Source organism: Camelus ferus, chromosome 14, assembly GCF_009834535.1.
Source record: "Camelus ferus isolate YT-003-E chromosome 14, BCGSAC_Cfer_1.0, whole genome shotgun sequence".
NCBI lineage: Eukaryota > Metazoa > Chordata > Mammalia > Artiodactyla > Camelidae > Camelus > Camelus ferus.
Window position 1 is genome coordinate 6,740,575 of NC_045709.1, and position 27,300 is coordinate 6,767,874.

The window sequence follows — 27,300 nt, forward strand, 5'->3', positions numbered from 1 at the left end:
GTGGGGGGTTCATGCCCTGGAACTTGGAGTAGATTCCATCCAGCCCTCAGAGGCTGGGAAATCACCCCCTAGGCCTCCACCTACGTTGTTTCATTTACGTTCAGAAATGAAGATCAAGTTCACTCTTTGGTTGGGTAAGGATGCAAAGGTGAACAAAAGCTGGAGGCCTCTTGAAGGCCAGGCTCAGAACCCGCACAGTGCACTTCCAGAACTTTCTAACTGGCAGAGTAAGCCACAGGCCCGTCCAGACTCGGCAGATGTGGAAATGGACTCCGTCTCTTGATGGGAGCAGCTGCTAAGGCACCTGGCAAAGCACCTGATACCTAGAGGGAAGGTTGGGGGCAGTTTGGACCAATAATGTACGGCAGGGAGTTAGCAGAAGAGAGGCCTGGAGGGGGCTGGGCAGGAAGAGCACAGAGCAGGTGGACGGGGAGGCACGCAGACCAGCTGCTCGCCCACAAACTGAGCCGATCCCAGTGGCCGGGCCCGGCGCGGAGGACTGTGGGCTGAGCCAGTACCCACATGACCAAAGTCCTTGGGTGCCAAGCTGGGGCATGTGGATTTTGTTTTGCAGGCAGTAGGGAAATACGGAGGAGGGAGCGGGCAGCTTTCTGGTTTGAAAGCCCTTCTGATCGCAACTCCGGCAGGCCCAGAGGCCGGGGGCCAGCAGCACAGGTAGGAGATGAAGGTGGCCGGTTGGAGGGACGTGTGCAGGGGACATGGTGGAGGCATCCAGGAGATATTGAGGAGGGAGATGCACTGCGACGTGTTGAGGGAGAGGATGGAGGTCTGACCTGGTCAGAAAGGAACAGGACTTAGGGGAAGATGGGGTACCAGGGCCAGTAGTTAAGGGAAAGAGGTAATGAGTAGTGTATCTGGACACGCGAAGAGCCCCACACTGGTCTGGAAAGATGCCCTTCCTTGTTCGGCTTAATACCAGGCTGATCATCAGAATTTCATTATCCTGTATCATCCAGGAAAGGGGATGGGAGTAATTACTGCAGGACAGGAGCCCTGGGAGACCACTATTTTGTGTTCTTGACGCTCTTGAGCACAGTTCAGGGTCCAAGTGGATCTGTGCAGTTCTCACAGGCCTTTGAAGAAGGGTTGGGATGGGGGCTGGAGCAGGGGCCTTTGATGTGGTCACCATTTCCTGCTTTGTAGGCTTGAAAACAAACTCATAGGCATCTGATATATCAAAATTCAGAATATCACTTCATACAAATTCAGTGAAAAATACAGAATAGTTGGGAAACCTGTATTCACTGCCCAGAGCATTCTCTCCCCCAAAGCAAAGCTATATAGGAAGTTAAGTGATCATCAGGGTGCTTGATAAATCCATCTCCTGAGCCTGGGAGTAATAATTCTTATCTTCTTTGGGTTGTTACAATGATTAAACAAAATAATGTATGTCTCACGCGTGGCACATAGACATTGTATATGGCTGGAGCCCAAGAGTCAATTGCTGAAATAAAATTTAAAACTAGTTATAATTTTATCATTAATAACTATGTGAATAGCCACATCCTATTAGGTAACTGAATTCTTGACAGACCTGTTCAGTTCAGAAGTCAGAAAAACTGGACCCTTACGGCAGTGGACTGAATGTTTGTGTCCCCTCAAAATTCACGTTGAAATGCTAACCCCCAATGCGAAGGTGTTAGGAGGTGGGGCCTTTGGGAAGTGACTAGGTCGTGAGGGTGGAGCCCTCATGAATGGGATGAGGTGCCCCTATAAAAGGGACCCTTCAGGCTGTCTTGCCCTCTTTCTGCCATGTGAGGACACGGGGAGAAGATGGCAGTCTGCAACCCTGACTACAGCTTCACTAGCATCCTGATTCCAGACTTCCCACCGCCAGAACTGAGCAAAGTAAATATTTGTTGTTTACAAGCCATCCAGTCCATGGTATTCTGTTAGAGCAGCCCAAACTGATGAAGACAGGTATTCAGGTTAATTCTGAAATGTCTAACAAAGGCCACACTTAAAATTCAGGGCGCTAAGTGCTGTCAACCAAAACTATCCTATAATATACCCTTCGAGGCAACATTTTGCTTGGCGTAATGTTTGTATTCCTGGTATCAAGCCTTTAAAACTGTATGCTCTCATTTTGGTTTTTTTGGTAATTCCCCGGAAATCTTGAAAAATATAGCTTCGTTAGATGAATTTCACGGTAGCTTTTGCATTTTATGTCCTTTGTCAAGGTCACCTCCCAGGGAATAGTGTCTTGTGATTCAGTTTACTGCCGAAGCAGTTATTTGGCTTCAGGACTTTTTCAGTTTGGGAGAATGATTCTCAGCAGGTTTTCTTCAGCCCAACAGAATGTTAGCCTAGGGAATCTTAATTCCACTTAATTGCCCTCCCTGAATCTTGCTGTTTTCTCTTGACTTCTCTGGGTTTTTCTGATGATGAGAAGTTTTAGTAGAGGAAAGAGTTTAACATCAGAGGATAAACTGGTGCCGAGTAAGGATGAGTCTGGAGGACGTTGAAGGAAGGGAAGCCCTTTGGTAAAATTCTAGATTCTCTGTCAAACAACAAGTACCACGGAGCAGCTGTTATGTACAGAATACTATGCTCATTGTTGGTAAAGGGACGCACAAAGTCGTGTTATCAACACAGTATTTGAGAGATACGCTTTCAACTTATGAAAAGTTAAAGAAGACAAGAGAAAGACCAAGATGGGTTAATGGCTGATGCCATTAGTTACTGAATTAATAGTCTCAACAGATCCCCCCTTTTTTTTGAGGGGGGAGGTAATTAGGTTTACTTATTTCTTCATTTTAAGAGAAGGTACCGGGGATTGAACCCAGCACCCTATGCACATCAAGCATGCAGTCTACCATTTGAGCTATACCCTCTCCTGCCCCCAACAGACACTTCTTGATGTCATCCTTTCACAAGGTACTTGGTCCTAGCCACTGGGATACAATGGTGAACAAGCCACCTGGTGAAGCTCCCTGGGGGACTGGCCTTCAATTCTAACTCAGGGGAGGAGCGGGGGAAATGATGATGTGAACAGAGGCATGAAAATCCACGGTCGTGAGGAAATCATTTGCACTTTTTCTTCCAAAGCCGTCAGCTGGGCCTGGATCCCTTCAATAGATGAAACGAGAGGGAATTGTTAGGAGGCTTAATTTTTGATTTAGCAGCTCTGAGCTGTCCCAAAATTAGGTCAGTCGCTTTTACTTTCTGGATGGAAAAGGCCCTGCTGTGCTGGAACCTGGCACGCCGGGCAGGATAAAGTTCTAGGGCAGGCTTGGGGCACGGTTCTGAAAAGCTGGAGGGAAGTGAGAGCTGACTCACCTGTGTTTGAACCCAGTCCCTCTGCAGCTTTGCGGACGCACAGGCCTGGGACCTGCGCCAGCGCCATGTCACACTCCCAAACCCCCTGGGTTCACACTACAGGCATCGATGGTCCTGCTGAGCTGGGGCGGCTCTTCCTGTCTAACAAGGGAAGCAAGAGCCAGGGTTTTCTCGGGCCAGAGACCCCTGCCCTGGCGTCTGGTCTGATTCCTGTCCCTGGGCACAGTAGGACCCTTTGAGGAGGAATTAGAGTGAAGGCAGGGATGCCGTTTGTGTTAATGGAGTCCATCTTAAAGGATGAAGGAAACTGAGAGGTCACCCAGGCTCGCCTCTGCTAAAAGATGGTCAAATGCACAAGATCACCCAGCTTGTTAGTGACAGAGCCGACCCTGATCGCTACCACGCTTCCTGCCTTTTGTGGAAACATGATGTGGTCCAGCTCCTGGGCTAACGTGTGCCACCAGCTGTTCTAGGTAACCTCAACTTCCACGTATCCCTGACACTGAAACTTGCCTTTCCTTCCTCTACAAATCATCTTTTTATCCTCCTTTGTTCCTTCACTTCTTTCTCAGAAAAAACGGTGGTATCCTCCACCCCAAAGTTTATCTCATGTGTCCTTTCAGCAACTGATGCATCAGCCTCTCCCTCCCAGCAGCACTGCGCCCTCGCCGGCTGTCTGCCCATGCCTCCGTGTTGGCCTCTCAGGAGGTGCGTCTTTAACCATTGGTCATCTCACCTGCTGCTTGTATAACTTTAATTTTTCTACATTTGTCTCCAGCTCCTACTTATTTCCTGAGCTCTAAAACCATGTAGCAAATTGACTCAGACATTTCCACGTAAAGTCTCTTGGACACCTTAAGCCAGCAAATCTCAAACAGAAACATCACCTTTACCTCTAACCTGCCCCCTCCCCCACAGTCCCCGCTCTGAGTGGCACCACCAGACACCTCAGGACACAAGCCGGGAACCCAAGTGTTTGCTTCCACTCCTCCTCCACCTCCGTGGCGGGTGGGCCAGCTTCTGTGTGCTCTGCCCCTTCATCTCTCCTGTTCCCCTTAATTTAGTTCTTCAGCTGGGAAACCTGCATTCATGCTTTATGACTTGAGCAGCTCAATTGTCATCGCCCCCAGGAAGCTTTCCAAAAGCCTGTTCCAACTATTATGTAATTGTTGGGGTTTTTTTCCTCTTTCATTAGACCATAAATCTTTAAAGGCCAAGGCATTTTTTTTCCTTCATGTACCCAGCATGACATTTTATCAGTGATTGTTCAATGTATGAATGTGTGAGGATATAAACGAACAAAGTGAGGAAATAATACTTTTTTCCCGTAGCTGCAGGAAGGATTCATGGTCAAACGTGGGTGTTTCCATTTATACCTGCCACTCGCCAGAGGTTTTATCACTTTTTTTTCCCCTAGGCATATTTTCTGTCGTTCTATTTCATTCTCTGCTTTACTAACTACAAAGGGAAATAAGACTCAAGGCTCAGGATACACCCTAGTGGCTGGAAAGTCAATTCTAGTTTCCTGGACCAGAGAATTAAGGGAATATCAATACTCAAAGGAAGGTGAATTTGCAAACCGCGGGTAGATGGAAGTAGTGATCAGAAATCCCACTGTTCCACAACAGAGTCTCCACTGTCCCTCCCGTGGCTGGCTGTGGAAGCACCACTGTTAGACATTATACCTCCCTCCTGTTCTCGCGGGAGAGTTGGCAGTTATGGCTCATTTCAAGGTATAGCGTTCATTGTTTGTGGGTGAGAGCAGATCATAAAACACGAACGTGGAGACTTCCATCCTGGCCAGTCTTGAGGCTACTCCCATGGCACTTTCACAGAAATGGAGACCAGAAAACAGTTGTCAGCCTAATTCTGTAAATTTCCAGATTGGCATCACTGATTAGAATTTACCTAACACTTACTAATTACTCACATCATGCTGTGAGTCATATAGTCACAACTGGGAAAGCCACCTGGCCATCCCACCAACTTTTTTTTTTAATAGCATAAATGGGAAGAGGACAGTGAACATCACACACACACCAGTTTGTCAGGTCATCCTTGGTGTTTCTTTTTCTGTGAATTCTGATGAAAGGAAACAAATCTGGGGAAAGGGTCATTCTGTTTGTTTATGTAGGACCTTTTCAAAATTTGGGAAAGAGAAGCCAAGTCAAAGAGTGGAGGGCATTCTCCTGAATGGATCAATATGCCCCAGCCAAGGTCTAGTTCTTTTTAGGTAAGTAGGTGAAAGGGTGATGGTGGCAATGTGGATCCTTGTAGCTCTGGCTGTAGAATTTGCCCCATGCTGCTGCAAAGTCCAAATTAAGGACAGGGGTTCCTGGTCATATATTTAGAGACAACTATCAGTTCAAAACCCTTCTTTGGTGTTAGTAGAACCAGTCTGGCATTCATCCACTGTAAGAGGAATGCGTGTACTTGTGACTCAAACCATCAACTAAGAACTGGCCTTGACCTGTGGGGAAGGACGGTGGTGATGAGAGAAACCCAACATGACCTTGTTGTCAGTTTCAACAGAATCATGGGGTCGAGAGGTGGCTGCTGCTTGTTCTGCCTTCTGCAGAGAAATTTGTTAAACCAGCATTTGCCAAGTGTCTGCTCGATTTAGAGCTTGGGTCGTGTGGACTGGCTAAGTATGTGCTCTTCAGCTCATAAATATATTGGAAAGACGTTAACTATGTGTGTGGCTATGTATTTCTCTATGAACCATCCCCTAATGATTTTACGGAGGGCTGCATCAACTCTGTGATAGTTCTCTTTCACAGAAGTGATGATAAAGTGTGCTTAACTACGTTGATATTTTGGTCTTCATGTTCTTACTGCATGAAACCACGTATAGCAGCCGACGTGAGCAGTGTCTGTGGAAGAGGCACATTCAGGTATAAATTATTCCCTTTCAGTTGCCTCTGTAGAGCCTGGGCACTGACCTGTGCGGAGGCAGGGTCCTCTTCATGTGTCTCTGTAACAAAACCCAAAATGATGCTTAAAACTGGAGATTGTATGAGAAGTTGTTGGAACAACTGGATCCACCTGTGGAGTGAATAATGTGTGATATTTTAAAGTATACTTAGGGAAATTGTAAATCTATAAGACATAGCTTGTTATTAGTTTTATGTACACAGTGTAATCAGCTAGGAAAACTGCAAGTAACAGTATCTGGTTAAAGTGATATTTTTCTCAAAGAACAAGAAGTCTGGAGGTAGGAAGCTGCAGCATTGGTTTAGCTGCCCAACGATGCAAATAAGGACCCTGACTCTTTGTCTTTTGGTCCTGCCCCTCTTAATGTGTAGTCTTTTGTTACCATGCTTGTCACTTTGTGATCATAAGATGGCTGCCATGGCTCCGGGTACCATGTCTGTATTCCAGGGCAGGAGGATGGAGAAAGGCAGTGCCCGTGGCCATTGCTCCTGGCCTGGCCGTTTTACACAGAAGTAAAAGCTTCCTCAGACACCCTCTCTTCCCCACAAGAGCACCACCTTTGTCTCATTGGCCAGAACTTGTCACTTGGCCATGGTTAGCTACAGAGGGACTAGGAAAGAAGGATTACATTTTCCAGCTTCTGTAGTGGAGGCTGGTAAAGCAGAGGCTGGTTAGGAAGAAGCTGTCAGGCTGAGGAGGACAGTCCTGGATGCAGTGGTTGCCTCGTTTGTCAAACTGGCCTTTTTTTTTTTTTTTTTTTTTTTTTGATTGCTGCTGTTTTACTATTTATGATGAGTTATCTGCCTTTCTATCTTCATTTCCTCAAAATTAAAGCCCTAAAAGTTTTCTGCTTTGACTATCCAGAGTGTCAGAAATCTAGAATTGATAAATAAAACAGCAACCAAAAAGACTTACATTTTCATTGCTCTGGTGGTATGTATTTCTGTACTTTTTCCATTATAAAATTGAGGTGAAATCTACATAAGATAGACTTAACCATTTAAAAAGTGTCTTTAAGTGGCATTTAATATGTTTACAATGTTGTACAACCATCACCTCTGTCCAGACCTAAAGATATGTTTTTGAACAAGTGATCACAAATGCTGGGGATGGTCTGGTCACCTGTGTTGAAAAGACTGTCAACACTGCCTGCTGGACTCACCCCAGGAGCTGTGGATTTATGAACCTAAACTTCATTATTGAACTTCATTTTTATATTTTTTAAAATTCGTATTTATTTATTTTATCTTTTTTGGCGGGGGTAGTTAGGTTTATTCATCTATTTATTTCATGAAGGTAATGGGGCTTGAACCCAGGACCTTATGCATGCTAGGCACATACTATACCACTGAGCTACACCCTCCCCACTTCATTATTGACTTTACATAAGAGAAAGATATCTTTCTGACTCACTGTTACTGGACAACTATCACTATTCTCAGAAACCTCCTGCTCTCCCCTCTCTCAAACGTCCCTCAGCTGCAAAAGTTGCGGTGAGAAGCTGTCTGTACTCTGAGGATCTGTTGTTTGACCTCTCTACAGTGGCTTAGGTAGCAGTTCAGTTCACACAAAAACAAACAAATGATGATCAAACTGAGTCAGGTACAAGGCCATGAGTGGACTTGGTGTGACATGGGAATAGAATCTCTCCTTTGAGTCACCCACTGGGAGAGGAATTTCCAGGTTAAGTCCTTAGGTCATGTGAATCATCAGAAGGCCTGGTCATTATTTAACCTTTTTTTTTTAATTGAAGTATGGTCAGTTTACAGTGTTGTGTCAATTTCTGGTGTATGGCAGAATGTTTCGGTCAGACATATATATACATATTATTCAACCTTATCAACAACTTTTATTTGCAGAGCCCTTTCCCCTCCTTGGCACTGTCACAGAACCAGCCTCACAACAGTCCCACAAAGGAGGCCGAGCAGGTGTTTCCATCTTACAGAAAGGAGCTTGTCTTCTGGGAACACTGCCCACAGTCAGGCAGTGGCTGCCTCCCTTGTAACCACTCACCTCCTGTAACTGTGGAGACAGAAAAGGAGGGCCACGAGGCCCCTCACATTACAGAATATCTCAGAGAGTTTGATTTGAATTGCCTTTTTTTTTTTTTTTGGATGGGGGGAGATAATTAGGTTTACTTATTTATTTATTTTTTGGAGGAGATACTGGGGGTTGAACCCGGGACCATGTGCATGCTAAGCATGTGCTCTGCTACTTGAGCTATACCCTTCCCTGATTTGACTTTTATAAACGGTATTCTACAAATGGTGGGTTTTCCATTTAGTGGGTTCTGAACAGTATGAACAAAAAATGAAAGAAAATAGAATAATAATAAATGCACATCAGAGTGCACTGCAGTCATTGTAAGTATTCTTGCCTGAAATGTTTGCTTCAGTTGTGTGTGTGTGTGTGTGTGTGTGTGTGTGTGTGTGTCTACTGGGTCATGGTGTAAATGTTTTTCTTAATGTGAGTTACAGTTTAACAGGTTTGAAAGCTGTGGGCAGAAAAGGCTGTGGGCCTTGGGCACTGCTGGGATCTGAACATTGCCAGCCTCAGGCCTCGCCCTGCTGCCCTGACCATCCAGATATCACCGGGTTGGTAATGCCATGCATGTGTTCAGAGTCCTGTGCTCTTTATCACAGGCAAAAACTGAGTGTGACCAGCTGCCCCGAAGGCAAGTTCCAAGAATCAAGAATAGGACTCTCACAGGTTGTACAACTTATCAACTTTCCAGTGGCAAAAACAGTGCCAGTCCTGGCTTTGCTACCCCCACTTATTTTGTGAACATATTTGAACATCCTAGGGCATTTCCACAGCCTCGGGCCAGGACACTGACCTGCCCCCTACCCCTGAGAAGCAGGCTGCAGAGAGCTCTGGCCAAAATCACCCCGCGGAGGCCACCTGTTAACTTCCTTTTGTACCTGTGCTTCTCCGCACCAGACATCCCATATCACTTATAGTTCCCCAGATTCTCTTTTTGTGGAAAAAAACATTTATTTCATCTGTTGCAATTTGCCCCTTTATTTTGCTTCTGATAAACTTAAGTCTGATCGTTTTCTTAGGCAGTGTCTATCTACAGGAAGGCACCCAGAAAATTAGAGGGTAAAATATTTAGCCTAGTGATTGACTTTTCCAATTAAAGCCCAGATTGACTTTTGTTTTTTCCTGGCATGTTGAATTGGCTAGTTTTCATAGTGTTCCCTAGACAGAACTTGCTGTGATAGGAAGTGCATAGCCATTTGGTTTCTGTCCCTATTGCATTTTTGAAGCTGTATCACTCAATAAAAATTAATTGAAAAAACTGATTATAAACCTCGGGACAAGGCTACTAAGAAATATAAAAGGTTTAATTTTAGACTCTTCACTATTTAGCAACAGTAGTTTAACTTAAATGTAGTGGGTCTTTTGTACGTAATATGAAAGACATTTGGAATACTGACAATCACAATGATGGTAATGATAATAATGTGATGTTTATTATACTCAGGGCGCTGTGTTCATGATTTCATTTATTTCCTTTAATTCTTACAAAAACCCTCTGAAGAAAGTATGACCATAATTTTACTTTCAAGGAAACAGAATTATAAAGAAGATAAATAACTTTGAAAGTTCTCCCTGGTAGGATGCCAGATTCTCAAGCTGAACCTTCACGGAGGGAAAGGATTTAGTGCCACGTGTGGAGCCCTATCAGTCATTTTCATGGAGGGATGGATACGTCTTCCTTCCCTCTCCTGCTTGACTGTTGGGCCTGTCAACTCACCAGGTGCAAATAACTAGGGGGATGTCAGGGGAGGACTCAACACATTCCTGAATGGGAGAAGTGAAGGTCAGTTCCCAGGAGCAGACCCCAGGATGCCCAAGCATGGACCTGTCTGAGACCCAGGCCTGCAGGGGGAGAACAGAGGGCTTGTTGTGCAGGGAGATTAGATCCAGATCCAGTTAACACAGCGGGGAGACGGGCTGGTCAGGGAGTCGGTGAGTGTGGATTGGTATCCTGTTGCTGCTATAACAAATTACCAAAAACTTGGTGCCATAAAACAATAAACACGTATTATCTTTTGTTCCAGAAGTTAGAAGTCTGAAATGGGACTTATTAGACAAAAATCAAGGTGTTGGCAGGGCTGTATTCCTTCTGGTGACTCCAGGGGAGAATGAGTTTCTTTAACTTTTCCAGCTTCAAAAACCTGTCCACACTCCTGGGTTTATGATTCTTTTCCATCTTCAAAGCCAACAAGGGCAAGGTTGAGTTCTCACATCAAATCCCTCCAACCTAAGTCCACAGTCTTATTGTATCTCTGACTTTTCTGACTCCCTCTTCCACTTATAAGGATGTATGTGACTCCTTTGGACCCACTCATTATCTTAGATAATCTATGATAACCTCCCCACCTAAAACTCAGCTGACCAGCAACTTTCATTCCATCTGTAATCATAATTCTCCTTTGCCATGTAACCTAACGTAGTCACAGATTACAGGGATTGGGACATAATGCTTTGGGGCCGTGATTCTGACTATCGCAGTGGCCTCTTCGATGAAGCAACATTTGACCTGAGAAAACCAGTAAATGTCAGATTGTGAGGGAGCACAACAGGTAGCATCCCAAGCGGAGGTTACAATCTGTGCAGATGAAGAAGAGCTTAGCACGTCCGAGGAGCCCACACCATGCTGGCTCCCAAGGCCAGGGTAAGAATTTGAGAGCTTATGCTAAGTACAGTGGAAAGCTTTTAAAGGCTTTCAGGCATCAGGAAGACTTGATCCAGATCGCTCCGCTCTGTGGAGATGGATGAAGGAGGCAAGAGGGATATGAGAGACCAGTTATTATCATATACCTGCCCTCCTGGAAATACGTTCCACCAGAGTTGGACAGAGATTCACCAAAATCCATTTCCTTTCCCTAGATATACAGTTACAGCACATTTCCCAGCATCCTGGTATTTTAGTGGAGCTCTGGGACTAGTTCTTGCTGACGGATTGTGACCAGAGGCAGTAAAGAGCAGGTGGGCCTTCTCTTCGCTATGTCTCTGCCTTTTCTACAGAGGTCTTGGACATCATGTATGAAGATGGCCGCATTATGAGAAGAAAGGGTCCTGGGTTCCTGAATGACACTGTGGAGCAGAGCCCCAGTATTATTACGACTGGTGTATGTGAGAGGAAGCAAAACACTTCACTCTGTTAAAGCGTTGAGATTTTGGAATCATCTTTTGCAGTAGTTTGCTAATCCTGGCTAATATACAACCAGACAGACAGACAAATTAATTAATTAAACAAAATAATTTGGGCTCTAACAAGGGCTATGAAGGAAATGAATGGATGAGGTGGTGGGGGATAATTAGGGTTGCTCCCTCAGAAAGGATGGTCTGGTGAAGTGGCATTTGATTTGAGGACTGACAGACGAGCAGCAACAGCTCAGAGAAGGGAGGGAAGAGATTTCTGGACAAAGAAATTAATAAATATGACAACCCTGAGTGGGGAAACACTGACCATGTTGGTAGGAGGGGAAAAGTGGCCACTGTGGCTAGAGCCAGACGCATGGTCAGAAAGTCCCACTGGGGGAAGATTCATAAAAAGATTCCAGCCTTGGTGCTTCTCCTACAGGTGTCAAAGTTCTGGAAGGATTTCTCTTCTGGACAATGTACTCAGAGGAAACACTGCTTTCCCCTGCTTTCTTCCTAGCTTTTGCCACTGGATGGAGCATAAATAAGGTTGGCAAGGGTGGAATCAGGGAGGCCAGTTAATGCAAAAGTCTAGACAAGAGATTCTGGTGACTTGGACTAGGTTGGTGGCTGTGCTGATAGAGAGAAGTGACCAGATTTGAGATGCATTTTATTTTTTTGTGGGTAGGGGGAGGTAATTAGGTTTATTTATTTTTTAGAGGAGGTACTGGGGATTGAACCCAGGGCCTTGTGCATACTAAGCATGCGTTCTATAACTTGAGTTGTACCCTCCTTCCCGAGATGCATTTTAAAGACAGAGATGGTAGGACTTACAAAGTGGATATCGAAGGTGAGAGAAAAATCAAGGATGATGCCTGAGCTTTTGACTTGATCTTGAGTCGATGAGGCTGACCTTTACTAAGATGCAGTAGACTGAGTGGAGCGAATTGCCCTCCCCAGTGTGGGTGGCCTTCACCGAGGCAGCTGAAGATGTGAATAGAACAAAAAGGCTGAGTAAGAGGGAACTCCTCCTGCCTGACTGCAGTGCTGTCTTTTCCTGCCTTTGTACTCAAACTGAAACATCACCACTTCTTGGGTCAAACGCTTGCTAATTGCAGATCTTGGGAACTTCTCAGCCTTCACAACTGTGTGAACCAATTCCTTATAACGCATTTCTTTAGCTATCTATGTATCTGTATCTCCCTATCTCTCTATTCTGTTGGTTCTGTTCTCTGGAGAACACTAACTAATACAGATTTGGTAGGTCTGAGATGGCTACTAACATCTAAGAGAAGGTGTCACATAGGTAGCTGAATATGTGAGTCTGGAGTAGCAGACTGAGCAGGACTAGAGATATAGAGATATTGCAATCATCAGGGGATATTTAGAGCCACTGGCCTAGGTGAGACCACTAGGGAAAGGGTCGGGTTTGAGAACAGAAGAGACTCAAGATAGAGCCCTGAAGATTTCTAATACTTAGAGATCAGGTAGAGAGGAGGAGCCACTTACTGGAGCCTGAGAAGGGCTGGCCACCAATGAGGACAGATGAACACTAGCAGTATATTGCCTTCTTTCATTAAATTTTTTTTTAATTTTTAAAATCAAAGTTATACACTTTAATGATTTTAAAAGGCAAATTGTTCCACAGGGCTGACCATGAAAAATAACAGTGATCTGCCCCATCCTTCCCCATTACTGATCCCTCATTCTCGGAAGCAAATACTTTCAACTCTTTCAGCTGTTTCTTCTGGCATTTACCTCCTTAACTTCTAAATAGCTGACTTGTCTGTCATTGCTAGCTTTTTCTCCTTTGACATCTATAGGCTTCCTTCTACTGAAGACAAAGACTCTTGTAATTCTTTTTTTCAATCGAAGTATAGTCAGTCTACAACGTTGTGTCAATTTCTAGTGTATGGATAGACAAAGATTTACTCTTTACATCACCCACACTCACCTTGCACGTACTCACACATATGTACTCACACAGACACACAGACCTCTTCGCTATGCTCTAATTACAATGACATCACAATTTTTGGTTAAATCAGTGTACAGTGTATTAATTACTCTGAGTTTGTAAATATTAGTCATAGCTGAGCCATGTAGTATACGATGATGATGTTTTCTTTTTTATATGACCTCTGGTTTTCCCTGGAGTTAACAATTATCTTCATTTAAGTTTTTTGGCTTACTTTTCTGGGTGCCTATTTCTAACGTATCCCCAAACTCTCAATTAGAAGTTAAAGCCTTCTATCACTACTTTCGCAAACATCAGGTGATTGTCAGTTTCCATTTTTTCTCTGCCATATGTTTCCAGGATCCTTTTGTACTCTTGCTCCAATGTTGGCTGGATGCTGTTATCCTGAGATTTATTCTCATTTTCATCTCGGGAAGTCCTTTCCCCATTCTCCTGCATAGGAGTTCTTATTTTCTGGACCCCATGTCTTCCTTTTTAAAAAGTTCATTCTGTAGTTTTGAGGAAACATCATCTATTAGCTTTCCTGAGGACACTTACATGAGAGGCCAATTCTTTGAGACCTTGCATGTCTGTAACTTTTAAAAAATTTTGGTTTGTTATGGTATGATAGTTTGGCAATAATTTTCCCTCAGATTTAAGGCATTGCTTCATTGTTTTCTAGATTCCAATATTGCCGTTGAGAAGTTTGAAGTTATTATTATTCTCAGTCCTTTAAATGTGACCTGCTTCTCCACCTCTCTTTCTCCACTTAAATCAGGCTCTAAAAGTTAAAACAGGACAAAAACAAATTGGGTTTGTTGGGGGAAAATGATCAGGGAAGAAGGTAGAGAAACTAAATTCCAAATGAAAGGCTTACACTTGAGGTCCCTGCTACATATCAGACACAACTGCTCCTTGAAAAGGGGACACGCAACTGGAGTGTAGCTCCGAGGACCTGGGTCTCAGTCTCACATCACTTCAAGATAATCTCATCAACGTCCTGATTTTTTTTCATTATCCAATTACTCAGCTGACCTGAGCTAGTAAATCTGTTGTTAGTTGGGTACATTATTATTCGATTATATAACCCCGAGAAGGTTTAGAATTAAATATAGCAGTGGTGAACTAAATCAAACCCACAGTATTAATATTTTTAGTACTAACCTTAAAGTGTAAGACAATCTGCATGTGTCTGTTATTTATGTGCAGTGCTTATAATAAAAATAGAAACTATACTCCTTAGATACAAGATAGAAGGATAAAGAATTTCACTGGCTCATTCCCAGCATACCAGCTGGGAACACTGCCTATGCAGGTATTCTTGTTAGGAGTAGCTAGGGCTCTTAACTGCTCCTCTTTGTCATGGGAAGGGGAAGGAGACCAGATGTCTCAGAAGTGACCTCCTCTTCCTCCTCTTCCTCCTCATCCTCCCTGCAATCACCGATGGCTATCCTAAAAGTGGCCTGATTCAGGATTTTCATTCTACATGGCATCAAGCATTCAGAAAAACCCAAGAGACTCCTTCCTGACAAGATGTAGGACCATATTACAATGTACCAAAATTGTTCCTGTACTTTATGTAGTTGCACACACATTTATTAAATTCTAGCTGACTGGAAAGCATTTGTTCTTCATGATGACTACACAATGCAAATGCAGCTGCCAAGATGATGAAAACCAAGATGTGGGGGAGGAATGGTTCTTGCAGTGGCAAACACAGTGTGCTGCTAATAATGGGCCTTAATGGAAATAAGGCTATGAGTCCAGCTACTTGAGATGGCCAGACTTGAAAATTTAGGGCTGGGATGCAGATGAACAGGTGAGGAGGATGCAGAACTGGATTCCTGTGACTGGAAGTTCTAAGGACCACATGGGGAGGGGCTTCTGTTCTGGGCTAAGGACTTACCCTTGATCCTGAAGACACTGGGAGGCCAAGGAAGAACTTGAAGCTTATGAGTGACGTAGCCAGATGAATTTGGAAGCTATTTCTATAGCACTTAGGTTTTACAGAGTGTGTTTTTGCACACATCACCTATTTAACAGTCTATAAGATAGGTATTGTTTGCATTTTGCAACTGAGGACTTAGAGAAATTAATTAATCAAGGTTAGAGGGTTGTGGTCAGGTTTAATTAATTAATTAAGGTCATACAGTTGTGGCCAAGATTGAATAGAACCTAGGTCTTCATTTCCTTATTACCATCTGGATATTTTCACTGTAGTCAGATTAAAAAACACACAGAAAGGGTTGGTATAGAGCAAAGAAGAGATGAAAAATTAGTTGTGTTTAGCAGGAACTGGCACTGAGTAGTTAGTAGATTTGTTTCTAGGCTTACCATTTCTTTTTTGTTTTTCCTGTTGTTTCTAAACTGGTTATGATGATGTAACCATGATACTGTTCCCTAGAGCAGTGATTTCCAGTGCGTGGATTAAGACCCTTGGGAGAACCCAAGGTTATTCGTTGGGTCCTCAAGTTCAGTGTGTATTTTCTTTGTTTCTTCTATTTTAAAAAAAAGTTCTTTGTTTGTTTTTTGGGGGTAATTAGGTTTATTTATTTATTTATTTTTATTTTAACGGAGGTACCGGGGATTGAACCCAGGACCTTGTGCACACTAAGCATGTGCTGTACCACTGAGCTATAGCCCCCTCCCCCCACCAGCGTGCATTTTTTTGATGGATGCTGAAAGTACTACCATCCATTTTATAGGGACTCCAAAATTTTTAAAAATTTAGCTTACATTACAAAGGGATCTTCATACTTGAAAGGGATCTTCACGCAAAATATAAATTCTTAAATATTATGTGTGTATTACCAAGGATTATGTGTATATTAGCAGAGGCTGTGGGGCATAGGGAAACAGTGGAGTTTGAGAGTCTACAAATCTGTAGGAAACAGCAAAGTACCTTGTACATGTCACACAGTCATGCGTCTGGAAAGGACTTGGTGTGATGACAGTCGAGGGTAGAAAGAGCTTTGTTCTTATTTCCCTGCCCTAAAACAGAAAAGCATTCCGATGACTTTCCCCACAGGCTGGGGATTATATTTGTCTTTATGGCTGGATTCATGTGATACCTCAAACCAGTCCAAACTGTATCAACATCAAAACGGTGAGCAGATAAAACTCCAGGGTCTCCCCGAGAGCTCAAGTTGGAGAGTAGAAATGGGCTTGTTTAAGCCCAGCCTGGGGCCTGAGCTATAGAAACAAGAAAAAGGAATGAGAGAGAGAGAGATGATTCTGGGCCCTGGCTCTGGCAAAGACCAGTTACCACCTGGAAGCTCAATTTCTTCATTTATGAAATGGAAATAACACTTTTTGGCTTGAAGGAACCATTGAATATAAAAATTCCTGGAGGAGCACTTTGCATCAACAGATGCAGGTTTTATACACATACATTTGCTTTCTGACCCAGCAAGCCCACGTCTGTGAACTTACTCTGAAGCTATATCTCCTCCAATAAAAGCAATATACACAAAAGTTTATTCATTATCTGCTTTTTGTCATAGCCAAAGTCTGCAAACCAACTGTAGGCCACATGTATTAGTTTTTTTCTTTTTAATTTTTATTCCATTTTTAAATTTTTTTCATTGTGTTAATATTGTGATTACATTGTTCTTTATTACATATTGGTTTTTTTTGTTTTGTTTTTTGGGGTGGGGGAAAGGTAATTAGGTTTACTTATTTCTTTTTTAATGGAAGTACTGGAGATTGAACCCGGGGCCTCATGCATGCTAAGCACACACTCTATCACTGAGCTATGCCCTCCCCTCGTGTATTAGTTTCTTATTGCTGCATAATATAAAATCACACATTTGCTTAAAGGGAGACTCGCTGATTAGCTCACAGCTCTGCTGATCATAAGTGTGGCCTGGTGTGGCTGGGTTCTCTGCTCAGGGTTTCGCAAGGCTGAAATCAAGGCGTTGGCGTGGCTTAGTTTTCATGTGCAGAACTAAGGAGGATGAACTTGCTTCGGAGTCATCCTCATCACCGGCAGGATTGTTTCCTGTGGTGGCCACACTGAGAATGCTGTTCCTCACTGGGGGTCAGCTGGGGGTCACTCCCAGCTCCGAGAGGCACCTGTATTCCTTGCCATGTGAAGCCTCCATCTTCAAAGCCACAGCATCACATCCTTCTTGTGGTTTGAAGCTCTGACTTTCCTTCTGTGACCAGCTAGAGAAAATTCTTCCTTTTAAAAGGCTCATGGGACTGGGTCAAGTCCATCGAATAATCTCCCTATCATAGGGTCAAATGATTTGAGACTTTAATATACATGCACAATCCTTTCACAATCTACCTAGATCCGTTTTTGATTGAATGACTAGGAGAAGGTGTGTGCCCATCAGGGGTCAAGAGTCTTAGGGGCCACCTCCAAATTCTGCCTGTCGCCCTACAGGAAGTTTCCTATTAAATAACATGGGTCCATCCACATGAGGGAGAACCATGCTGGAGTGATAAAAGATGAGGAAGGCCTCAGGGGACTGCTCTTGTTACTGGACCAAACGTGGGTCCACTTAGCCCCAGGGCAGTAAAGCCAATCTACCAACACCAGGTTGTGGGGAAGGAAAGTGCAACGTTGTCTGCAGAGCGCCAAGCAAGGAGACCAGGGCGGCTAGTGATCAAGCCATCCGAACTGAACTCCCGGATGGGTTTCAGGAAAGCATTTTTAAAGGCCAGGTGAGGGTGGTGGGCTGCAGGGGATGTGCTCAGCGCAGCTCCTGCACTATTCTCTGATTGGTTGATGGTGAGGCAATGGGGCGGAGTCACAGAGCTTAACATTATCAATCCTTAGGCTCCTGCAGGGCCTGGGGGCTGTGTGCTTCCGATCATGAAGCAGTTAACTCTTCTATTTAGTGGGGGTTTTAGCATCCACAAAACAACTCAGTAATTTGCATCAGATATGGTTTATTTAGGTGCTTCAGAGAGTAGCTGAAGCAGGGGATATGGGGGAAGAGTCTGTCCCGGAGGACCCAAAGAGCCCTGCTCAGTTAGTCTCTGGAATAATTTCCAGGATACATTATCTATTGCTAAGTGAAAAAAGCAAAGAAGAATAAAATGTGCTACCTTTTATGTAAGAAAGAAAAGTAAGAAAAAATATATACGTTATGGTGCGCAGCCTCTGAGTTGGTCCCCAGTGATCATTGCCTCTTGTGTAATTCTTTCCCCTTGAGTGTGGGCTGGACTTACTGACTCACTTCTAGCAAGTAGAATATAGCAGAGGTAGTGTCACTATTAAATTAGGTTACAAAAGGACCGGGGCTTCCATCCTGGAATCTCTCTCTCTCTTTTTTCCTTTCTGCCCCATTGTGAGTAGTTTTATGGCGAGACCATGATGCAAGAACTCATATTTCCAGTGGTTGAATTGTGTCTCCCAAAAAAGACACACTGAAGTTTTAATCCACCTGGTATCTGTGAAGTGGCCTTATTTGGAAATAGGGTCTTTGCAGGTATAGTCAAGTTAAGATGAGGTCATTCTGTATTAGGGTGGGCCCAAATACAGTGACTGGTGTCCTGAGCAGAGGGAAATTTGGGCACAGTCACACACGTGCAGGATGTGAAGGCAGAGGCAGAAAGTGAAGTTATGCAGTTACAAGCCCAGGAACACCGAGGATAGCTGGCAGCGGCTAGAAGCCTTCAGAGAGACAAGAAAGGATTCTTCCCCAGAGACTTCGGAAAACGTGGCCCCGCTGATACCTTGATTTTGGACTTCCAGCATTCAAACGTGTGAGAGACTAAACCCAAGGAACTAATACACTGACTGATGGCCAGCATCGACCTGAGGTCAGCCAACCTCCACATAAGGGAGCTTGAAAGAGGATCTTCTGAGGCCAACCAACAGCCAGGTTGTGTGAGCTTGGAGGCAGATCCTCCCCTCCACCCGACTCCCCGTGGGGCCTTGAGAGGATTATAGCCCCAAATGCGACCCTGACTGCATTCTTGTAAAACACCTGGAGCCAGAGGTACCTAAGACCCTCCAGGATTTCTACCCACAGAAACCGGGAGGTAATAAATGTTTGCTGTTTTAAGCTGCAAAGCATAATTATACAGCAATACTAAAACAACAAACAAACAAACAAACAAACAAACAAATATTCTTCATTTGGGTGGGGGGCAGAGAATAGAAACAAGGACAATGCTTAGCGATAGGAGGTGAAAGGGAACAGAGTGCAGCGAGTAGGAAGAGAGTGCTACTCCCCTGAACATAACATTTGTAAGATTTGACTTGGAACCATGTGAATGCTTTATTCATTCAAAAACTAAAATGAAATAAGAGAGATGAAAAAGGCAAACTAAGTTATGCAAATAAAAATAACAAACCTAACAAGATAGTGAGTTGACAGCATAACCGTATTGCAAAGCAAATTAATTCAAGCAACTTTTGGTTACAGTCCTCTAACGGCACGTCATTGAGAAGGGATGTGTTTATAAAGATAGTAAGAACTGCAAAGAAATCTTGAACTTAGGTTTGCTTTGGTGTTAGTACTGAAGTCTCAACTCTTTTGTGTATATTGTAGGATTGAACAAATGAGTGAATATATTGATGCTGAGGGGAACCAGGGTTTTCCTGCACCTTTACCACCATGTTTACTAGTTTTGACAGCATATTTTACATGTTTTTGTTAGGAACCAGGGTTTTCACTGTGGTTTTCTGTGAAGAAAGATATAAATATGGAAAGAAGAAGGCTAGAATGAACTTCACATTGTTGAATTTTTAATTGGAGGTATCAGTATGAACTCATGATTTAAAACTATATCTGGGTAAAGAGTACGCTGTTTACTGTTTTATATCTATATGTATATGAATCTATAAACACTTTGCCCACTGAAAGGGCTTAAAAGAAGTGACATTCCAGTAGCAATGAGCACACCAAACACTTAGACCTAATTTTCTGAGTGCTACTTCCTACTAAAAGAAACTAAGGTTTCTTTGCCTAAAGGAGAGAAAATGCCGGGAGGGCTAGCAGGTCCTGTGTCAGAAAGCGAGAAAGTGCACAAAGATTGATAAGATATATGCAAGAAAAAAGGAGCCAGGGAGGGGGTCTTCTGCTGGCCACAAAAGGGCAATTTGAGCACCATAAATAATAATAGTATTTGATTGTAATAACTGAATTATATTGAATTTTAAAAGAACGCCAGAGTTCACACTGTTCAAAAGAAGGAAGAGGGGGAGAGGAAGCAAAAAAGAAAAGGAGAAAGGGTGGGTTACTCTTCTGTGGGAAAGAATGTCAGTTAATAAACATAGAAGGAATGTTAGAAAATCTCCGTTTTATAACCTGTGCGATAAGTGTGTGCTACCCTCATTGGGTGAAAACACTCACCAGGTTTTAACATATCACTACAGTTATTATCAGTGGCACAGGGAGAGAGGATCTTTGAGGAGAGATCTGCCAGACCACCCTTGACCAGGCGATCAAACTTGGCATAGTGGATAATAGGCCAAAACAACACCATGCCTCCCAATGGAACTACACAACATCACCGACTACTTTTCTTATTAAAAAGTTTAACTTGAATCTAATCACGAGGAAACAATTCCATAAATCCATACTGATACAATCTACAATTGTCCAGGACTTTTTAAATATGTCAAAGTAATAAAAGATTTTTAAAGTGAGAGTTCTAGTACGAGGATAGTAGACTAAAGAATTTTGTATAGAGAGGTATGAATTCAAAGGCAACGAACCCTGGGTGGATCTCGAACTGAAAAAAAAAGTGTTTGTGTGTGTGTGGGGGGGAGACCTTTAGGACCAACAAAGGAAATGTAAATATGGACCGCATATTGGATATTTTGACTGAAATAGTATTAAATTTCTTGCATGCCATAATAGTGAGGTGTTTAGGGATGAATCAGAGTTGTTTGCAACTTTCCAATGATAGTCCAGGGGTTAAAAAAACCTATATAGTGAGAGAGAACGCAAATATTGGGAAATGTTAGCATTCAGTTTAGTGCAGGGTATACTGTTCAAGTTTTCAGTCGGTTTATAAATTTTCAAACTAGAAAGCTGGGTTTAAAAAAAAAAGTGTTAGGTTTACTTCCCTCCGACTGCAGAGGTTCACGTGGACAAAAAATAATCAGGACCCTGAGAAGGCTCTTGTGTGGCTCTTAAGTTTCTCTTTCACCGCGGGGTCGACCCCGAGGCCGTAGGAGGCGTCACCGAGTCGGGAAAGCTCCCACCCCTGCCGGGGGGGCGTGGGGTCCGGGAGTCCCGTCCCTCTGGGACCAGCCAGCCGCCAGCTGCGTGGGGCGCGGCCTGGGCGTGGCCTGTGCCGGAAACGGCCAATGGGAGCCGAGGAAGTGGGCGGGGCCGCGCTGTGCCGGGCCGGGGCGGGGCTGCGCGCAGGCTCTTGGGCCGCCCCCGCCGCTCCGCAGCCTTTTCTCCAGTTTCCGCTGGGCTGCCGCCTCCGGCTGCTGCTGGGACTGAGCAGGAGGAGGTGCAGGGCAGCTGCCGCCACCTGGTAAGTGCCTGCTCCCCCGACCGCGGCCGTGCTGGGCGCTCCATGCCTGCTCCGGGTCCTCCCTCCTCCGGCCCGCCTCCTTGCCTCACGGCGCCTAGAACCATTGGCGCGGGACTCCGGGTCTCTACGCGGCGGCGTTGCCCCTCTAGTCGGCCGCAGTCTGGGGCAGGGGCAGGGGTTGGGGCTGCGGTCCCGGAGAACCGCGGCGTGGCCGGGCGTGCCCAGAGGCTACCAGTGCTCGCCGGTTCGCGTGCGGGGCCCGGCTCGTGGGGTTCGAGGTTCCAGGGTGGGCCCCGATCCTCCGGCTGCCGCTGCCTGCGGTCGGGCCGGTTCCGGTGGAGCGCCAGCTCCCGGCCCTTAACACTCGGCGCCGTTGGGGGCTGATTTCTGTTCCAGCGCCACTGAGATCAAGTGTGAGGCCCGTCTGGCATCTCTGCGTGTGCGCCCTTGCGGCCGCTGTGCGTTTCCCCAGCCTCCGCATCGCTCCCTCTTGCGGTTCATTCAGTGTGCAGCCCGGGCACCTGTGAGCTGCATACTGTGGGAAAGGGCACTCTGTACTTTGAAGTACTCCTGAACACGCCAGGTTGGCTCATGTTTGCGAGGACGGGTCGAATTCCCTTGCTCGGAAAGTTAATGTAGCTCTGGGTTTTAGCGTAATTCTAGGTTTAAGTAACTTCATGTAAAGCATTATCACTATTGTTACTGCGCAAGAATAACAAAACGTGTCGACTGTCTTGCAAGTCTAAATTTGTCCTGCAGCGAGAAGAGTTGAAAGGCATGAATTCTGTTTTTGGCTTTGTTGCTGCCAAGCTTTGTGACCATGGACTCAGTTAATTCATGTGAAATAAAATGGGTTTCTAAGATTCCTTTTAAATCCTACGTTTCATAAGCCTGATGAGCTTATTTTTCCTCCCGCACTTTTTTTTTCCCCTTTCGGGGGGTAATTAGGTTTTATTTATTTATTTTTAATGGAGGTATTGGGGCTTGAACCCAGGACCTCGAGCATGCTAGGAATGCACTCTGCTACTGAGCTATACCCTATCACCACCCCGCCCCGCCCCCACCCCGCGTACCTTTAAAAAGAATGGAAAATAGGGGAAAAATCCAGGCAGTGCAGCCCTGCAGGGAACAGATTTATGAGCGCACAGAAATTTAGAGACTAGATTGCAGTTTAAGATTGCACAGTCAAACTGAAAGAACTTACTCAGAATTAATTATATGAGAAACTTGGAAAGCTTTCAGAAGTTCCAGCAGCAGTTACTGTATTTGTGCCTCTTTTTGCAGCTGTACAAATGAGGTAAGGAGAAAATTAATGTTAAGAGAAAATGTAGTGAGAGAGGATATGTAACTTAGCATATATCCTAAGTGTAGGCAGAATCCTTCGGAATTCTTGATTTGTAGAGACATTTCCACGCAGGAAACACATTTTTTTAATAGATAAAAATTTTTGCATTTCCCATGCAGGAAAATCCTGCTTGTATTCTGAATGTGTAGATTTCCTCTGTGCCACCACGACTTTTTTTTCTTTTATAATTATTGTTTTTGTGTGTGTGCCAGTATTTTTAACAGCCTTTGGGAAATTGCATTTGGCTTGGTAGCACGTGGAGGAAGGATTAGCCTTCCCTCAAGGAGACCTCAGTTGAGTACTTTCCTGCTGTGTGACGAGTTGGGGTCACCTTTCCTCTGTGAAGCTGTCTTTCATTGATTGTGAAATGGGATGATACCTATTTCATAGGGTTGTAAAGATGTGAGAACCATGTAGCAATGCCTGACCTGTCAGGGATTCAGTAATGACAACCGTTGTTAGTATTGTGTTCAGAAGGCGGTGCAGAGGAGTAGTCATTGGGTTTGAGTCTGGTAGAGGGTAGGCCCCAAAGAGGAGAGCAGAGTGGTAAGGAATCAACAGCCACTTCTATGCCAGGACGCTGGAATTTTTGCAAGTTTTAAGCCCTTCCCTGAATCTCAGGCTGAGCTGCTGCGGGATCACTAATGATTGCTAAGGGACACATCAGTACCCCTTACTGTGTTGGCCTATCAGTCTTGGCACTTGAGTAGAGTTGGGATTTTTCCAAAAAATTGAGCTTGGAAGTTAAGGAATGTATGCGAGGAGAATCCCTCCAAAGAGAGCTCAAAAAAAAAAAAAAAAAAAAAGAAACGGCTTGGTTTACTGAACAGATTTCAGCCTGAGGTAACTGAAGCCCTGTCAAGCTTGTTGCCAGTACAGCTTACTGGACATATGGTCTCCCATTCCAGTATTAACCAGAACCTTTTCTTGTTTGAATGTTTGACCAGTTATTGATGCTCTCTGATTGTTATTTAAACTAAATCATTCTTTATTTGATTCAGCAAACATTAACCTGGGAAGGCACATTAGTCTTAACTGCTCAGGGATCTAGTCTTATAACTGGAAAGAAAAAGAATCCTAGAGTTCCTTTTGCCTTCCTCCTAGGCAGTAGTGGTTGAATAGAAAGTACTTCCTTACAGTTTACCCAGGGATTGAGGAGTGGACACTCACTTGTGGAAGATAAGTTATGGTGGGGGTATGGGGTCCATCTGAATGGGAACTAATGGGTGTGTGCTCCATCCCACGTGATTCAAAACCCTGGGGAGGCAATTCCACAGCCCCTGTGAGCTCTTTAGTGTTTGCACGTGAGTGTAACTCAGAACCTCTGGGTTTTAATCTAAAAATCTAATATCAAAACCAGCAGAATAAACAGTAACTAAATCTCACTAAAACTAAACTAGCAAAACAAAAGTAGTGGCAGGAAACCAGAAAGTTAATTAGTGAGTTGGCATGAGGTCTTGTGACAATACAGTCTTTAAAAAATGTTTTCTTTTCAAATTAGAAATCAGAAGTTATACTCCCATTCCCCATACATTTTTGCTGACATTTTGAAGGGTATCTTTTGCATATATGTGTATGTGTATGTACACATAGACACCGTAGAAAACAAATCATTACTAAATAAGATGAATTAAAAGAAGAACCAACTATAATGTCATCACTGCCTAATCAACTACCTAAAATAGGAATTTAAGTGATAAATACACCAAGATGTGAGCTGGCCATCAATTATTTGACTCATTGATTTTCAGTAACAATATACATGCTTGGGATGTTCCTGAGATCCTCTCAGTGGGTGGGGGCCCTGGTGTCTGTACTTTTAAGAAGCTCCTTAGCTAAGCTAGGAAGCACTAATACGGAGTCCTGTATTCCACACAGAAGCTTGATGCATATATAGTATCGCAGCCAAGAAAATAAGAATCATATAGAGGCTGAGGGAGAGGGGGTCACCGGGGAATGGAGGCAACTACTTAATGGTTTCCTTTTGGGTGGTGAAATATTTTGGAGCTAGATAGAGATGGTGTTTGTATACCTTGTGAATGTACTCAGTGCCGCTGAAATGTTTGCTCAAATGGTTTATTTTATAGTATGTGAATTTCACCTTAGTAAAAAAACTCTGGGGGAGGAAAAACAGGAACACCATCTTCTATGCTATGTGTTGGAAAATGTAATTATTGTTTAGGTTGACTACCTTCTGAATATGTATTTTTCTCAAGACTTTCAAGGACATCTTTATTGTTCACAAGGTACATCTTATCAGTAGTACCTTAGTAGCTGCTTAGAAATATTTTCTCCTTAATTAAAATGCCATCACACCTCTTTGTTGGTGGTGGTGGGTTTTTTTGGTGGGGAGGGTAATTAGGTTTGTTTGTTTGTTTACTTATATGGAGGTACTGGGGATTGAACCGAGGACGTCCTGCACACTAGGCATGCACTCTACCACAGAGCTCTACCCTCCCCCTTCCATTACTCCTTTTTGATCATGTACAGCCTCAGGTGGTAGAAAGAACACTGCACTTGGAATCAAAACATTTGGAAGTTGGGGCCCAGTTCTGCCCCCATCAGCCATGTGGCCTTGGACAAGGCACTTCCTGAAACTGGGTTTCCTAATTTATTTCTCTATACTCCTATCCAAACTAGTTGGGGGGGATCCACTGAAAACATTTCTATTCAACACTTTTGCAGTGGCAAGTTACAGTACTTCCACGTGCCGTGTTATGTAGTTCTTATTTTGTTTTTTAACTTGGACTCATCCAAGTATGCGTTGAGGCCAGTAAATGAATTATTGGATTTATTATTAATGTGTTCTTACAGTCTAACTTACAGTGTTAATCATTATCTTGGTTATGGATTTAATAAGACAAAGAGTTAAGTACAGATATTAAACTTTTGCAAGGATAATAGGTGCGTTTTGCGGAGGAGGGCTTGTTCTTTGGTACTGAAGTACATAAAACATATGCTGATGTTCAACTTCCATGCGTAGGTAGCCTGCTGCCTCACTCATCTGTAGCCGCTCTGAATTTGGTTAATGTCCATAAGTGAGGAACAGATAACAGTATGTCTATTAGGGTCCTCTTTGGGTTCCTGTGTTTTCTCTTGGTTTAAACAAACCCATTGGCCTTGTTGAGATGCGACATTCTTGGCAGTAGTGATTTGTGGCAGGTCTGTCCTGGGAAATACAGACTTGGGAATACTCCCCAAACATGCAGATCAAAAACATTGGGCGTGTTGCTGGCCAATAATGACTATCATAATTTAGAATTTTAAACCGACAAGAATTAGAGTTGTTAGTATATTATACAAAAGTGTGCTAATTTCCATGAGTCTCCTGTTAATGAGCGCAAGGCCCGATTTGCCAACAAATCACATAAAACTGCAGAACATAATGAATGTGGGGATCTGGCTGTGGCAGGTGTGTGAATATATGTCACAGTGAATGAGGACCTAAAAAGGGAAGGGGGGGATGGAAGGCAACATTTGGGAGTGTCTTTTTTAGTGCTAGTTTAAAATATATATATATTTAATCTCCACAATAGGCCTAAAAGCTAAGCATTTTATTTAACTTAGTGAGTATAGACTCTACCTCTAATTGGCTGTATCCGCCTCTTTGATGATGGTGATGATGATGATGATGGAAAAAACCTGGAGGTTAACAGGAATTCTACTAGGAAGGAGGAGGTGTGGCTCTGACCCCAGGGTCTGCCTCTTCATCCAAAACTGCCTCACAGCTGTTAACATGGCTAAGAGAAGAGAGCTAACACTTAGAAACTAGAGATATATTTTGGTCATTGTAAGTAATTATCATTTTAACTTGTGACACTGGGTTGCATTATTTTTCTGCTCCTGTGAATCTGAAGGACTCCAGTGTCTCCTGAGAGGGACTCACTAAGACAGTGACAAACAGGAAATATTTATGGAGTGAGGAAGGACAGATCTCAGATAACATAGACCCTGAGAACATGGCCTGCATTGGACTACATACACTAAACACTTACATGTATATCAAGACATAAGTGTATTGGATTAATTTGAGGCCTGGGTGAGAATTAAGGCAGTTGATAAAGTGAGAATAATAGTTGCTGATTTGGGGTTTAGGGGATGGGGTGCTGGGCTTTATAAGGTGAGGCTCACCTTGGGTATTGTGGGGGATTCAGCCATA

The 27,300-nt window shown here is 43.8% G+C and overlaps 1 protein-coding gene across 4 annotated transcripts in view; it reads left to right on the forward strand.

The window, feature by feature from the left end:
• Positions 1 to 245: 245 nt before the first annotated feature.
• SLC25A30 (solute carrier family 25 member 30) overlaps positions 246 to 27,300 on the forward strand; it is a 40,690-nt gene continuing 13,635 nt past the window's right edge. For 2 of the 4 annotated variants that reach the window (XM_032496123.1, XM_032496121.1), the window contains exon 1: positions 21,650 to 21,796. The gene's annotated coding sequence lies outside the window, so the exon portion shown is untranslated. Of the gene's footprint in view, positions 676 to 21,649; positions 21,797 to 27,300 lie in introns of those variants that run through there. The other 2 variants (XM_014561471.2, XM_032496122.1) reach the window with 2 other exon arrangements.